The following is a 12,828-nucleotide window of genomic DNA, read 5'->3' on the forward strand; positions in this document are numbered from 1 at the left end:
ACCCTGCAACACCTGTCTTTAGTCTCCCTCCCTGCAACCCCCATCATCTGGTGGGTGTCATCACCCCCATGGAACACCAGAGGCTTTACCAGCCTGAGTCCTTCAACGTCTGTGTGGAGCTGACTCCTGCCCCCTGCTCCCCACAATCTATAGCACCCATGACAAGGACACGGGCTATGCTTTCATCATTTTAAGCCAGTGAGACTTGAGGGTTGTTTTTAATTACCCTGATAGTCCAGGAGGGAAGAAGTGATTGAGGAAAGAAAAGAAGATGATGTGAGAGGAAGGCAATAAGGTCCAAATTTCCTTCAGAGACATTGGTGGGCGTTCTGACTCTTGCTCCCACGTTTCAGAGTCAGCACATGGCTGATGAATTCTGAAAACATCTAGCAGGACAGCTGGCAGTGGAGCTGTTTCCTGACAGGCTTTGAACTTAACGGGGTCAGGAAGGCTGGCTGTAGGTGGAGATGCTCCCACAGCTTGAGACGTGGGGGCTGTGGCGTGAAGTATTTACGGTATGGAAAATGGGGGAGTAGAGCTTGTCAGCTTTAGCCACCAGACACTTACAAATGTTATCATACATTTTTTCAGGCTAACTAAACTTCTCAGTTAACTTTTCCAAGATGTCCTGTGACCTATGGTTACGTGCCTGCTTCCACATCGTCACTGGTGTGCCAGGTTTATTCAGATGAGGCAGAGTAAGATGCTAGCAACATCCTTCATCTGAGCCATTTGTGGAAGCTGTACTTGGCACAGGTGTTACACACAAGGAGTCCTTTAAATAGACAAAAGAAGTAGACGTCACTGGCCAAAGAGGTCAAAGTTTTGCAGAGGTGCTAGGAGTTAAACTGAACTCAGGGCTGGCAGAGGAGAAGGGAAGATGACTGGTGGCAGAAGGCAAAGAGAGAGGGGTAAGTAGGAGATATTGGTGAGGGGCAGAAAGGCGGTTGGTTTTATAGGATTGAGGTAAGAGGAAGAGGGTGAAATTAAGCAGCATAGACAAGATGAAGCCAATGTACTAAAAACTTTGAAAACCATCAGTGGGATTTGGATTTGAGCTCCCAGCCGCCAGCCTATGCCACAGCATAGCAACGCCCGATCCAAGCCTCGTCTGGGACCTACACCACGGCTCATGGCAATGCGGGATCCTTAACCCACAGAGCAAAGCTAGGGATCAAACCAGCAACCTCATGTTCCTAGTCGGATTCATTTCTGCTGTGCCATGAGGGGAACTCCCAATCAGATATTTTCTAGTATATTAATTAAGAGACAAACTGGACTTACCCAACCATTTGTTCTAGGACCTGCCATTATTCACGTGTCCCCCATGGAACACTTGGGCATTTCGAGCTGAGAGATGGTGTGATTGAACACCCAGCTCCTATATCTAAACACCAGAGGTGATGGGAAGTACCAGTTGGTGCTTCTTCCTTGAGTCCCCTCTCTCCTCGTCTGCCCAGTGATGTTGTCTCGTCTCATCTTTCTAGATTCCATTCTATCTCCTTCTCTACTGTGACACCTGCCCTGAAGCCTCACCCGGTAACTGATCCCTCCTTCCCTTGTGCAGCCACAGTACAAGATGGTGTCATTCTGTCTCATACTTATTGCAAGTATTTGTTACTGATCTGGCTCCCACACTGACTGTGGAGTCCTTGAAGGCAGGAGCTATGTCGTGTTAACTCTGTCTCCCTGACACCCAGGACAAGGCCTGCCATCTCTTGGGTGCCTAAGATTGATAATGATGAATGCACAGAAGGATAGATGAGTGAAAAGGGAGGTGGGTTTATTTTCCCAAAGCTGGGATTTCATTCACACACCCAGCCATTACTGGCACATTGGTCTTTCTTTATTAGATCATAAGTCTCCTTGAATCTGGTTCATAAATTTATTCTCAGCACAGTTTGGTGACTGGCACATATTGGAGAGGAAGAAATTTTCCTCTGTCCTTCTGTGTTTTTCTGGCTGGTCTAAGCATTAAACTGACATGAGACTAACAGGAGAAAATCAAACAAAATGTCCTAAGCATGTATACCTGGGAGAACTGAGTAATCTCCAAAATGAGTGAAGCCCCCACCTTAAATACCGTCTTCAGCTAAAGACAAAAAAAAAAAAAAAAGGGATGTTGAGAACAGAGGTTTGGGACTTAATGGGGAGGGAGGTAATTCACAAAGTTGGAAAAGCAAAAGTTTGTTAACAAATGGTTGCTGGGCCAGGCTGAGACAATGGGACACAGAGAGGAATTTTACCAAATAGACTTTGCTAAATGTCTCCCTGTCCACACACCTGGTTCACACTACCTTTATCTATGGTGAGCGCTCCACTCCCCGGAACAGGTCGTCTATCTATCTACGTTCTTAAACAATTAGGGGGAAAGTCAAAGGTTCTTCCTGAGTCTTTGGGGCCTTAAAAATAATCATCTTTGGAGTTCCTGCTGTGGTGCAGTGGGTTAAGGGTCTGGTATGGTCTCTGCAGTGGCTTGAGTTGTGCTGAGGTGAGGAACTGATCCCTGGCCTGGTGCAGTGGGTTAAGGATCTGGCATTGTCATAGCTGTGGTGCAGGTCACAGTTGCAGCTCAACACCTTGTCCAGGAACCTCATATGCTATGGGTGTGACCAAAAAAATCAGCTTTAATTAATCCTTATGCCAAAAAGACATATTTTAGGGTGGTGAATTTTGCTCCCCTACACATATATAAAACACTAAGTAAAATGTTTACTTATATAAAACACTAAGTAAAATGTTTACTGAATGAGGGGATGTGTGGATGGTGCCTATACGCAGAAATTTACCAAGATTTGGTGATGTGGTATGAGGTCTTGGATGGAATTTGATAAATGACAATTCTGTATTATTGTAAGTAAACAGCTGCTAAAATTCACTTACATATTCACACAAGGTAAGACACAGATTTGAAAGAAGACACACTTGAGAATGGTGCATATTTGAAATCACATTATGACAGGTGTTTGAAGTAAACAAATTACAGAAAACTTTGCTCTTGACCACAGGAATGTTTTGGGTTTTGTTATTGAAACCTTTTCTCCCTGCATAAAATAAGCCAAACAGGGCCCATTGTAATTAGTCTCTTGCTTCTCTGAGTAGTTCTTGTGAGTAAAAAGGCCAATAAAAAGTGAGTTAAGGACTGGACGTTGTCTCTGTGAGGATGCAAATTGGATCCTTGGCCTTGCTCAGTGGGCTAAGAATCCAGCATTGCTGCAAGTTGGCTATAGGTCGAAAATTGCTTTGGCTCTGGCTGTGGCACAGGCCAGCAGCCTAGCCTGGGAACTTCCACCTGCTGTAGGTGCAGCCCTAAAAAGAAAAAAAAAGAAAGTGAGCCATAGTTTCTGAGGTACTAGCCTTGGGGGATGTGGACTGTGAGGAGCTGACCTCTGTCTGATAGAAGTAGGTGTGCTGAGCATGCCCAATCTTGTCTGGTTTCAGAAGGTAAGAAGGGTTGGGCCTGGTTATTACTTGGAAGGGAGAAGTAGGTGTGCTGGGTCCTGCCACGGGAGGGCTGTTGAAGGGTACATCCACTAATGTGAACGTGTGACCTTGTGACCTCCACCTTCTACCCAAGAGGAGCCACTGGCCTTGCATATATACCCAACCATAACCAAGAGCAGTAGAAAATGTTCGGGCACGTGGTTTCTTTTTGTGCTTGATCCACTAAAACAAACAGGCTTCTTTCTTTCCTTTTTAAGAGGAGAGGGTTAAAAGTGCTTCATTCGGTTTTTAGTAGCTTGGGAAGAAATGAAATGGAGCATTTCCTCTGACCTTAATTTCTCTAAACAACTAAACAAGTTGACAAAAAAACCCATAAACACAGACTTAAAAGGTTGCTGTGAACCTTAAACAAAACCTATGTGTGAAAGTGCTTTGCAAACAGGGAAATTCTGTGTCATATAGGTACTATAATTAAGGCTTACCTACAAAATAAATGCATATTGTTTTCACTGAATAAATATTGGTATAATCAGTGAATATTTATCTTCCCTAAAGATAAATAGTTCAAGTAACATTCAATGAATTGAGCAGTGCTAAAAAGCATTGGTATAATTCTGGCTAAACTGTTGACAGATGAATGGATTAAGAAGATGTGGTATATATACACCAGGGAATACTACTCAGCCATAAAAAGACAAAATACTGCTATTTGCAGCAACATGGATGGAACTAAAGACTCTCATACTAAGTAAAGTAGGTCAGAAAGAGAAAGGCAAAGACCAAATGATACCACTTATATCTGGAATCTAAAATACAGCACAAATAAACATTTCCACAGAAAAGAAACTCAAGGATTTGGAAAACAGACTTGTGGTTGCCAAGGGGGGGGGAGTGGGATGGACTGGGAATCTTCGGTTAATAGATGCAAACTATTGCCTTTGGAATGGATAAGCAATGAGATCCTGCTGTATAGCATTGGGAACTGTATCTAGTCACTTATGATGAGCATGATGGAGGATAATGTGAGAAAAAGAATGTATATATGTATGTGTGACTGGGTCACTTTGCTGTACAGTAGAAAATTTATAGAATACTGGAAATGTAAAAAAAATAAAAATCATTTAAAAAAATTCTGGCTAAAAATAATATTTAGAAAGGATTTTATCCAGCTTAATATCCCAACCCTCCATTTTATTGGGCCTAGTCTAGACACACTGCTTCTTCTTTTTTTTAATTTGATTTTACTTTTAATTTATTTTTTTAAGTATAGTCGATTTACAATGTTCTGTCAATTTCTGCTGTACAGCAAAGTGACCCAGTCATACATTCATTTTCTCATATTATCTTCTATCATATTCTGTCACAAGTGATTGGATATAGTTGCTTGTGCCATACAGCAGGACCGTTTTGCTTATCCATTCTAAATGTAATAGTTTGCATTGACTAACCCCAAATTCCCAGCCCATCCCACTCCCTCAGCCCCCGTGTGTGTATAAACAAGGAAGTGGGCGAGAATAACAAGAACTCTTCTGGATTATGGTCACTGCATCTTCATGCTCATGAAATGCATTAGTACAGAAAAGAAAACAAGTCATTCAAATAGTCCCATCACTCATTTCATTATAGAAACCCATGAATACACCTAAGCAGGTGTGTGGAGATCAAAGATAACTTATGAGCAGCAAAGAAATACAATGCTATTTCAAAAACTCAGAGAGAGTTGCATTTTCATAATGACAAGGGGTTTTAATGTTATTTATTTATTTATTTATTCATTTGTCTTTTTGTCCTTTCTAGGGCCACACCCACGGCATATGGAGGTTCCCAGGCTAGGGGTCTAATCGGAGCTGTAGCCACCAGCCTATGCCAGAGCCACAGCAACTCGGGATCCAAGCTGCATCTGCAACCTACACCACAGCTCACAGCAACGCCGGATCCTTAACCCACTGAGCAAGGCCAGGGATTGAGCCTGCAACCCCATGGTTCCTAGCTGGATTTGTTAACCACTGAGCCATGATGGGAACTCCTAATGTTAAGTATTTTAAACAATACTTTTCCTTTTTACTAATAATGAAGAGCTAAAGAGTCTTCTGTCAGACCTATTAAGTAAAAAGTGAAGATAAACTTTATAAATTATTATGCAAATTTCTGTTATAACCCATTGAGATGATTTAGATTCCACCTCCCTCCCTTTCTCTAAAAACCATTTCTTTCATCCAAGAAAACCAACTAAAACCGAGAGTGAAAAAGTCAAAATTAGATGCTCAAGAGAGGCAAAAAGGAAAAGAAAAAAAAAAAGGAAGAAAAGAAAAATTGTCCTTCTGGCAACCTCAGAAAATCTTGGTCTTAAGTACTTTTCCCTGATATTTTGTGAGATGTTATTATTTATGAAATATAATTTACCAGGTTGAAATTAAGGAATGATCTTTTCATGTAAGAATATCAGATCTTATAAAAAGTTGTCACTCTAATCCCCAAAAAGCAGTGCAGCTGTTCTTATGGCTACATGCTAACTCTGAGTTTTCCTTAGTTTCTCCCCTGTTGGTCATTATTTCCTTTACAGTTTATATATTAATAATATTTAGCTACGTATTTATAATTTATGTATCTTAATAATAGTTGTGTCTTACTTTTAAAAAACCAACACTGAAGATGTTACAATAGTGTTTTTCAAATTTGAGTACATACTAATCCCTTTTAAAGTAGGGAAAGCAAATTCTTGCACATTCCTAGAATAAAATAATTTTCGGGAGTTCCCATCGTGGCTCAGTGGTTAACGAATCCAACTAGAAACCATGAGGTTTCGGGTTCGGTCCCTGGCCTTGCTCAGTGGGTTAAGGATCTGGTGTTGCCGTGAGCTGTGGTGTAGGTTGCAGATGCAGCTCAGATCCCACCTTGCTGTGGCTATGGGGTAGGCTTGGCAGCTACAGCTCCGATTAGACCCCTAGCCTGGGAACCTCCATATGCCGCGGGAGCGGCCCTAGAAAAGGCAAAAAGACAAAATAATAATAATAATTTTCATTATGAATTTACTTAAATATTCACAAATACAAACTACATATAACCTCATTGTCTATACTCTGCTTCAAATATAAAACAGAAATTAACTTGCAAAGTAAATGAGAAAAAAAATATGACATGAATGAGTTCCTGCTGTGGTGAAGTGGTTTAAGAATCTGATTACAGCGGCTCAGGTGGCTGCTGAGGTGTGGGCTCCATCCCTGGTCCAGTGCAGTGAGTTAAAGCGTCCAGTGTTGCTGCAGCTGAGGTGTAGGTCTCAGCTGCAGCTTGGATTCAGTCCCTGGCCTGGGAACTTCTATAGTCCATGGGTGTAGCCATAAAAAATAATCATAAAACAAACAAAATTCAAATAATGGATTTTCTTTCTTTTTAGGGCTGCACCTGTGTCATATTGAAGTCTGGGCTAAGGATCAAATCGGAGCTGCAGCTACAGGCCTACACCACAGCCAAGCAACACTGGATCTGAGCCACATCTGCAACCCATGCCACAGCTTGTGGCAAGGCCGCATCCTTAGCCCACTGAGTGAGGCCAGGGACTGAACCCATATCGTCACAGACACTATGTGAGGTTCTTAACCCACTGAGCCACAATGGGAACTCCAGATATATTTTAATAAAACAAAAATAATGATGTTGGGTTAAATACTGGAAAGATATGTTCTCGGGTTTTCTGATTCATTGTATATTGCCTAGATTTTTAGTATGCTAGAACACTGATTTATTGAGCATTGCTATAATATTCATTTTAATCAATGTGTTGTTTTGTTGGGCTGATCTGTGTAATAGCACCCTCCAAATTACGATAGTAACATACTATTCTAACAGTAAGAAGAATGAAAATGTTTTCTTTTTGCCTACTTATTACCTCATTTGCTAAATGCACTGTTGCTAGTCAGTATATATACAAAATGGGATTTTTGCTGTGAGGTGCTTTGTGCTGTGAGATGGCTCCACATACCACCTCCCTACCTCTGGATGACTGTGAGGCCTTATATATAGTGTGTATAACATCACGTGCCCCCCACGTGGCTCCTGTGCAATTGTGAACACACAGGCAAATTTGGGCATTTGGTTAAAAGGTTGTTATTGAAGTGATCTAGATCATGCTCACAGTACATTTTTTAAATCATCAGTGAAATGAAAATATAAAAAATTTAGAAACTCTTGTAGAGAACTTGAGGATTAACTTCTGTGTTAAAGTTAGCAGTTTTCATCAGTTGCTCTTGCTTGGGTGATTTCTGATTGGCTTCACCTGTCACTGAAAAATGTAGGCGTCCAAATAGAAGTAAAAACTTGAGAAAATGGACACAATTCTGGACTGCTAAATGCTTAAGATGTCAGACAACTCAGTCTGCTCTACTCACCTCAGAAGGAAATTAAGGCCGTTGTTACGCCAGCCGTGCTATGTAGATGCAAACTATAATGTTCAACCAAAGGTTCAGCTCAAAACTCTAGCTTTAGGTGGTTCCCTGGTGGCACAGCGGGTTAAGGATCCAGTTTTGTCACTGGATCGGGGTTTAGATCCCTGCCCCCGGAACTTTTGCATGCTGCAGCCAACATTACAAAACGAAACACAGCTGTTTATGTATGGATCTTTATTAGATCCCAAGTTGAGAGGTAAGTTTGCTGGACAGAGGACAACCTCTCGCCTTATCTCCTGGCCTCTTCTTTTCCCTGTGGACCAAGCCTAATTCCTTTCAAGCTTTTTGGTCTTGTTAATGAGACTTTAATATAAAACCCAATTTCATCGATTTCATTTTTTAGAAACCTGGAGTGCCCTCTTGTGGGAGTATCTGGTAGTTATCCAGGCACTACCAACTATCCTTTGTGAGTCTCCATTTCCTAAGCCTGCTGAGCTGGTCATGCTCCAGCCTTGTGTTTTATTTTTATCTTCATGGGTTTCACAGCCATAGGTAAATGGGAAGAGATAGAAATATGATAGGCAGTAGCCAGTGGCATAGGAACATATTTTCCAAAACAATATTGATTTTCTTTCTTTCTTTTCCTTTGTAAATGTGATGGTGGTAGGAAGTGAAGTGGAGGAAAGTGTGGTTAAGTTTCCAGAGAAAGTCAGAATGAAAGCCCCCAATTCAAGAAACTACTAGATGTCTTTAACTGTTCTCGCAAAGGAAACACTTATTTGGAGTATCAAATGCCTCCCTGCGGATCTAAACACAGCCCTTTGGGGGACTATTAAACACTCAGGGACTTACACACAACTGACTATCAATTGTTATATCTTGTCACAGAGTTGCGAGGGCTAACCAAAGTAGGCTTCAGAATTTTAGTCCAAAATGTAGCTGCTGGAGTTCCTGTCGTGGCTCAGTGGTTAATGAATCCGACTAGGAACCATGAGGTTGCAGGTTCGATCCCTGCCCTTACTCAGTGGGTTAAGGATCCAGCGTTGCCGTGAGCTGTGGTGTAGACTGAAAACGCGGCTCAAATCCTGCGTTGCTGTGGCTCTGGCGTAGGCCGGCAGCTACAGCTCCGATTCGACCCCTAGCCTGGGAACCTCCATATGCCTCGGGAGCGGCCCTAGAAAAGGCAAAAAGACAAAAAAAAAAAAAAAAAAAAAAAAGTAGCTGTTAATAAGACAGAATCAGAATTAGTAAAAGCTTAAATATAGAGTTTACTATGACTTCAAGGCATAAATCTTAATATTTTTTATTTGGAAGAATTTCAAACGTATACAAAATAGTACATGAGAGGAGTATAATTAACCCCCACTTACCTATCAGCTTCAACAATTAGTGGCTCCTTACTAATCTTATTTCCTGCTCTCATTATTTAGAAGTAAAATGCAGGCTTCATGTCCTTTCATTCGTAATTATTTCAGAAGTTAACTCTAAAGATAAGAATGCCCCTTTAAAAATACAGCCACAAGGAGTTCACACTGTGGTGCAGTGGGTTAAGGATCCAGCATTGCTGCAGCTGGCATTTAGGTCGCAGCTGTGGCCATATGGAACTCCCATATGCCACGGGTGTAGCCAAAAACTTAGTTTTTTAAGAGCAGTTTTGGGTTTATAATGAAATTGAGAGGAAGCTTAGAAATTTCCCATATATCTTCTGTTCTAACACTTGCATAGCCTACACCATTATCACTCACAGGAATAGTACCTTTTTTTTTTTAACCAAAGATGAACCTACAGCATAATCACCCAAAGTCTATGGTGTTCATTCTTGGTGTTTAGAATTCAATGGTTTTGGACAAATGTATAATAACATATCCATTAGTATGATAGTATCATACAGAATATTTTCACTGACTTAAAAATCCTCTGTACTCTGCCTGTTCATCTCCCCACAACCACCCCTCCCCTGACAACCACAGATCTTTTGTCTCCATAGTTTTGTCTTTTCCAGAATGTCATATAGTTAGAATCATAGAGAGCTTCTCAGTTTGGTTTCTTTCACTTAGTTATGTGTAATTAAGATTCCTCCAGGAGTTCCCTTAGTGGCTCAGTGGTAATGAACCCAACTAGGATCCATGAGGAAGTGAAGTGGGTTTGATCCCTGGCCTCACTCAGTGGGTTAAGGATCCAGCATTGCAGTGAGCTGCGGTGCAGCTCACAGATGAGGCTCAGATCTTATGTTGCTGTGGCTGTGGCACAAGCCAGTGGCTACAGCTCTGATTTGTCTCCTAGCCTGGGAACTTCCATATGCCGCTGGTGTGACCCTAAAAAGCAAAAAAAAAAAAAAAAAAAAAAAAAAAAAAAAAAAAAAAACCTCCATGTATTTTCATGGCTTGACAGCTCGCTTCTTTTTGGCACTGAATAGTATGCCATTGTCTGGATGGATCAGTTTATTTACCTATTTACCTACTGAAGTACATCTTGGTTGCTCCGAGTTTGGGTAATTATGAATAAAGTTACTGTAAACATTTGCGTGCAGGTTTTCGTGTGGACAAATTTTTAACTACTTTGGGTAAATACAAAAGAACAAAACTGTTGGATTTTATAGTAAGAGAATGTTTCGTTTTGTAAGAAATCTGCAGTCTTCCAAATTGGTGCCATTTTGCATTCCCAGAAGCCATGAGTAATTGTTCCTGTTCCTCCAGTTCCTCCCCCACAGCATTTGTATTGTCAGTTGTCCAGATTTTGGCCGTTCTAATAGGTGCGTAGTGGTATTTCATTGTTACTTTGCACTTCCCTGATGTCATGTGATGTGGAGCATCTTTTCCTATGCTTACTTGCCATCTGTACATCTTTGGTGAGGTGTCTGTTAAGGTGTTTGGACAATTTTCAAATTGGATTGTTTGTTTTATTATTGTTGTTTGTTTTATTATTGTTGAGTTGTTTATTATTGTTGATAGAGTGTGGGTTCTCTATTACTCTTTTTTGCTCTCTATATATTTTTAAGAAACTGAGTTGCTTGTCTGAAGTTTTTACAAACTGTATTTTTTAATGTATCATTTTGATGTTATAAAAGGAGTTCCTTTCCCCCCGTATTTATTTTTAAATTATTTTCCCCTTATAGTTGGTTTACAGTGTTCTGTCAGTTTTCTACTGTACAGCAAAGTGACCCAGTCATACATACATATGTACATTCTTTTTTTAAATAAGTGGTTAGATCTAGAAACTTAATCAGATTCAATTGTTTGGCAGTTACTTTACAGGCAGTGAGGCAGTCTTCCACCAGGTGGCGAAGCTGCTGTCTTTTTGAGATTTCAGCCTCTATTGATGGGGACACTGATTCATTGACAAACTAATGGTTGCAAAATAGTGATATTCTAACTCTGCCATTCTTTTTTTTTTTTTTTTTTTCCTTTTGGCTGTGCCTGCAGTATGCAGAAGTTCCTGGGCCAGAGCCACAGAAGTGAAAATGCCACTGTACCACCAGGGAAATATCATCCATTCTTCTTTTATTAGGTTTTTAAGCCTCTTCGAATAAATTTCCACCATCAACTATTTTGTTACTTTAAGATGCAATTTATATAAAGAGGCCAGAAAATGCTTGATTTTCCTGTATTCATCAGTTTTCAAAATAATGAGTTGGTTCCCTAACACCATCAAAAAGTGATCAGTGAGGGTTTTTTTTTTTAATCATTATGAACTCAGTTTGATATGTGAATGTATTTGATATTTTCCATTCCACTGAAATCACTATACTTATTGATGCTCACATCATTTCATCCTTGATGAGTGGAAGTCTATTCAGGTTGTCTCCTGAATCCTTTTGACATAAACATAATAGTCTTTAAAAAACTTCCTTGCTTTCTGCTAAGACAGGATGTTCCAAGCTTATTTAGCATTTCCTAACTGGACCCTGAAATTAGTTATTTCTCCAAGGCATGGTTCTCAAAAGTGTGATAGGGGAACCCCTGTAGTCCCTATGATCCTTTCATGGGGTTTATGAGGTCAAAACTATTTTTATAATACTACTGACATGGTGTTTGCCCTTTTTAACTCTCACTCTCTTGCAAATATATATGGAGTTTCCCAAAGGTTACATGATGTGTGATATTATGATTATGCAGAAGCCACTATAAGAATTCTGTCACTTATTAAACCAGACATTAAAGAGATTTACAAAGATGTAAAACAATGGCACTCTTCTAAGTAATTTTTGTTAGTGGATATTTTGTTATTTTTAAATGTTTTAATTTTTTTTTCTTTTTAGCGCTGCACCTTCAGGCTAGATGTTGGATCAGAGCTGCAGCTGACAGCTTATGCCACAACCATAGCAACACCAGATCTGGGCCACATCTTTAGCCTGCACCACAGCTCTCCACAACTCCAGGTCCTTAACCTATTGAGCAAGGCCAGGGATCAAACCTGTATCTTCATGGATACTAGTTGTGTTCTTAACTTTCAGAGCCACAGTGGGATCTCCTAAAATGTTTTAATTTCTAATTCAGTGAACATCAATAGATATAACCCACATAAACAAAAGTTCTTTGGGGCATCAACAACTTTAGGAATTTTAAGAGATTCGGGGGAATTCCCATCATGGTACATCAGAAACGAATCTGACTAGGAACCATGAGGTTTCAGGTTCGATCCTTGGCCTCACTCAGCGGTGCCATGAGCTGTGGTGTAGGTCACAGAAGTGCCTCGGATCTGAGGTTGCCGTGGCTCTGGTGTTGGCCGGCAGCTGCAGCTCCCATTAGACCCCTGGACTGGGAACCTCCATATGCCACAGGTGCAGCCCTAAAAAAACAAAAGACCAAAAAAAAAAAAAAATAGATTTGGGGAGCAAAATGTTTGAGAACTGCCACTCCAAGGAATACTTGGTTCCTTTTAATGGAAAATGGTATTTAAAGATCACAATCTAGGAACTAAAGATGTTCAAGGTTACTGGGTTGGCCATTGTTTTTAGCCATTTCAATGGGGAGCACTAAGACAAAAATTATATATATTTAAA

Source organism: Sus scrofa, chromosome 10, assembly GCF_000003025.6.
Source record: "Sus scrofa isolate TJ Tabasco breed Duroc chromosome 10, Sscrofa11.1, whole genome shotgun sequence".
NCBI lineage: Eukaryota > Metazoa > Chordata > Mammalia > Artiodactyla > Suidae > Sus > Sus scrofa.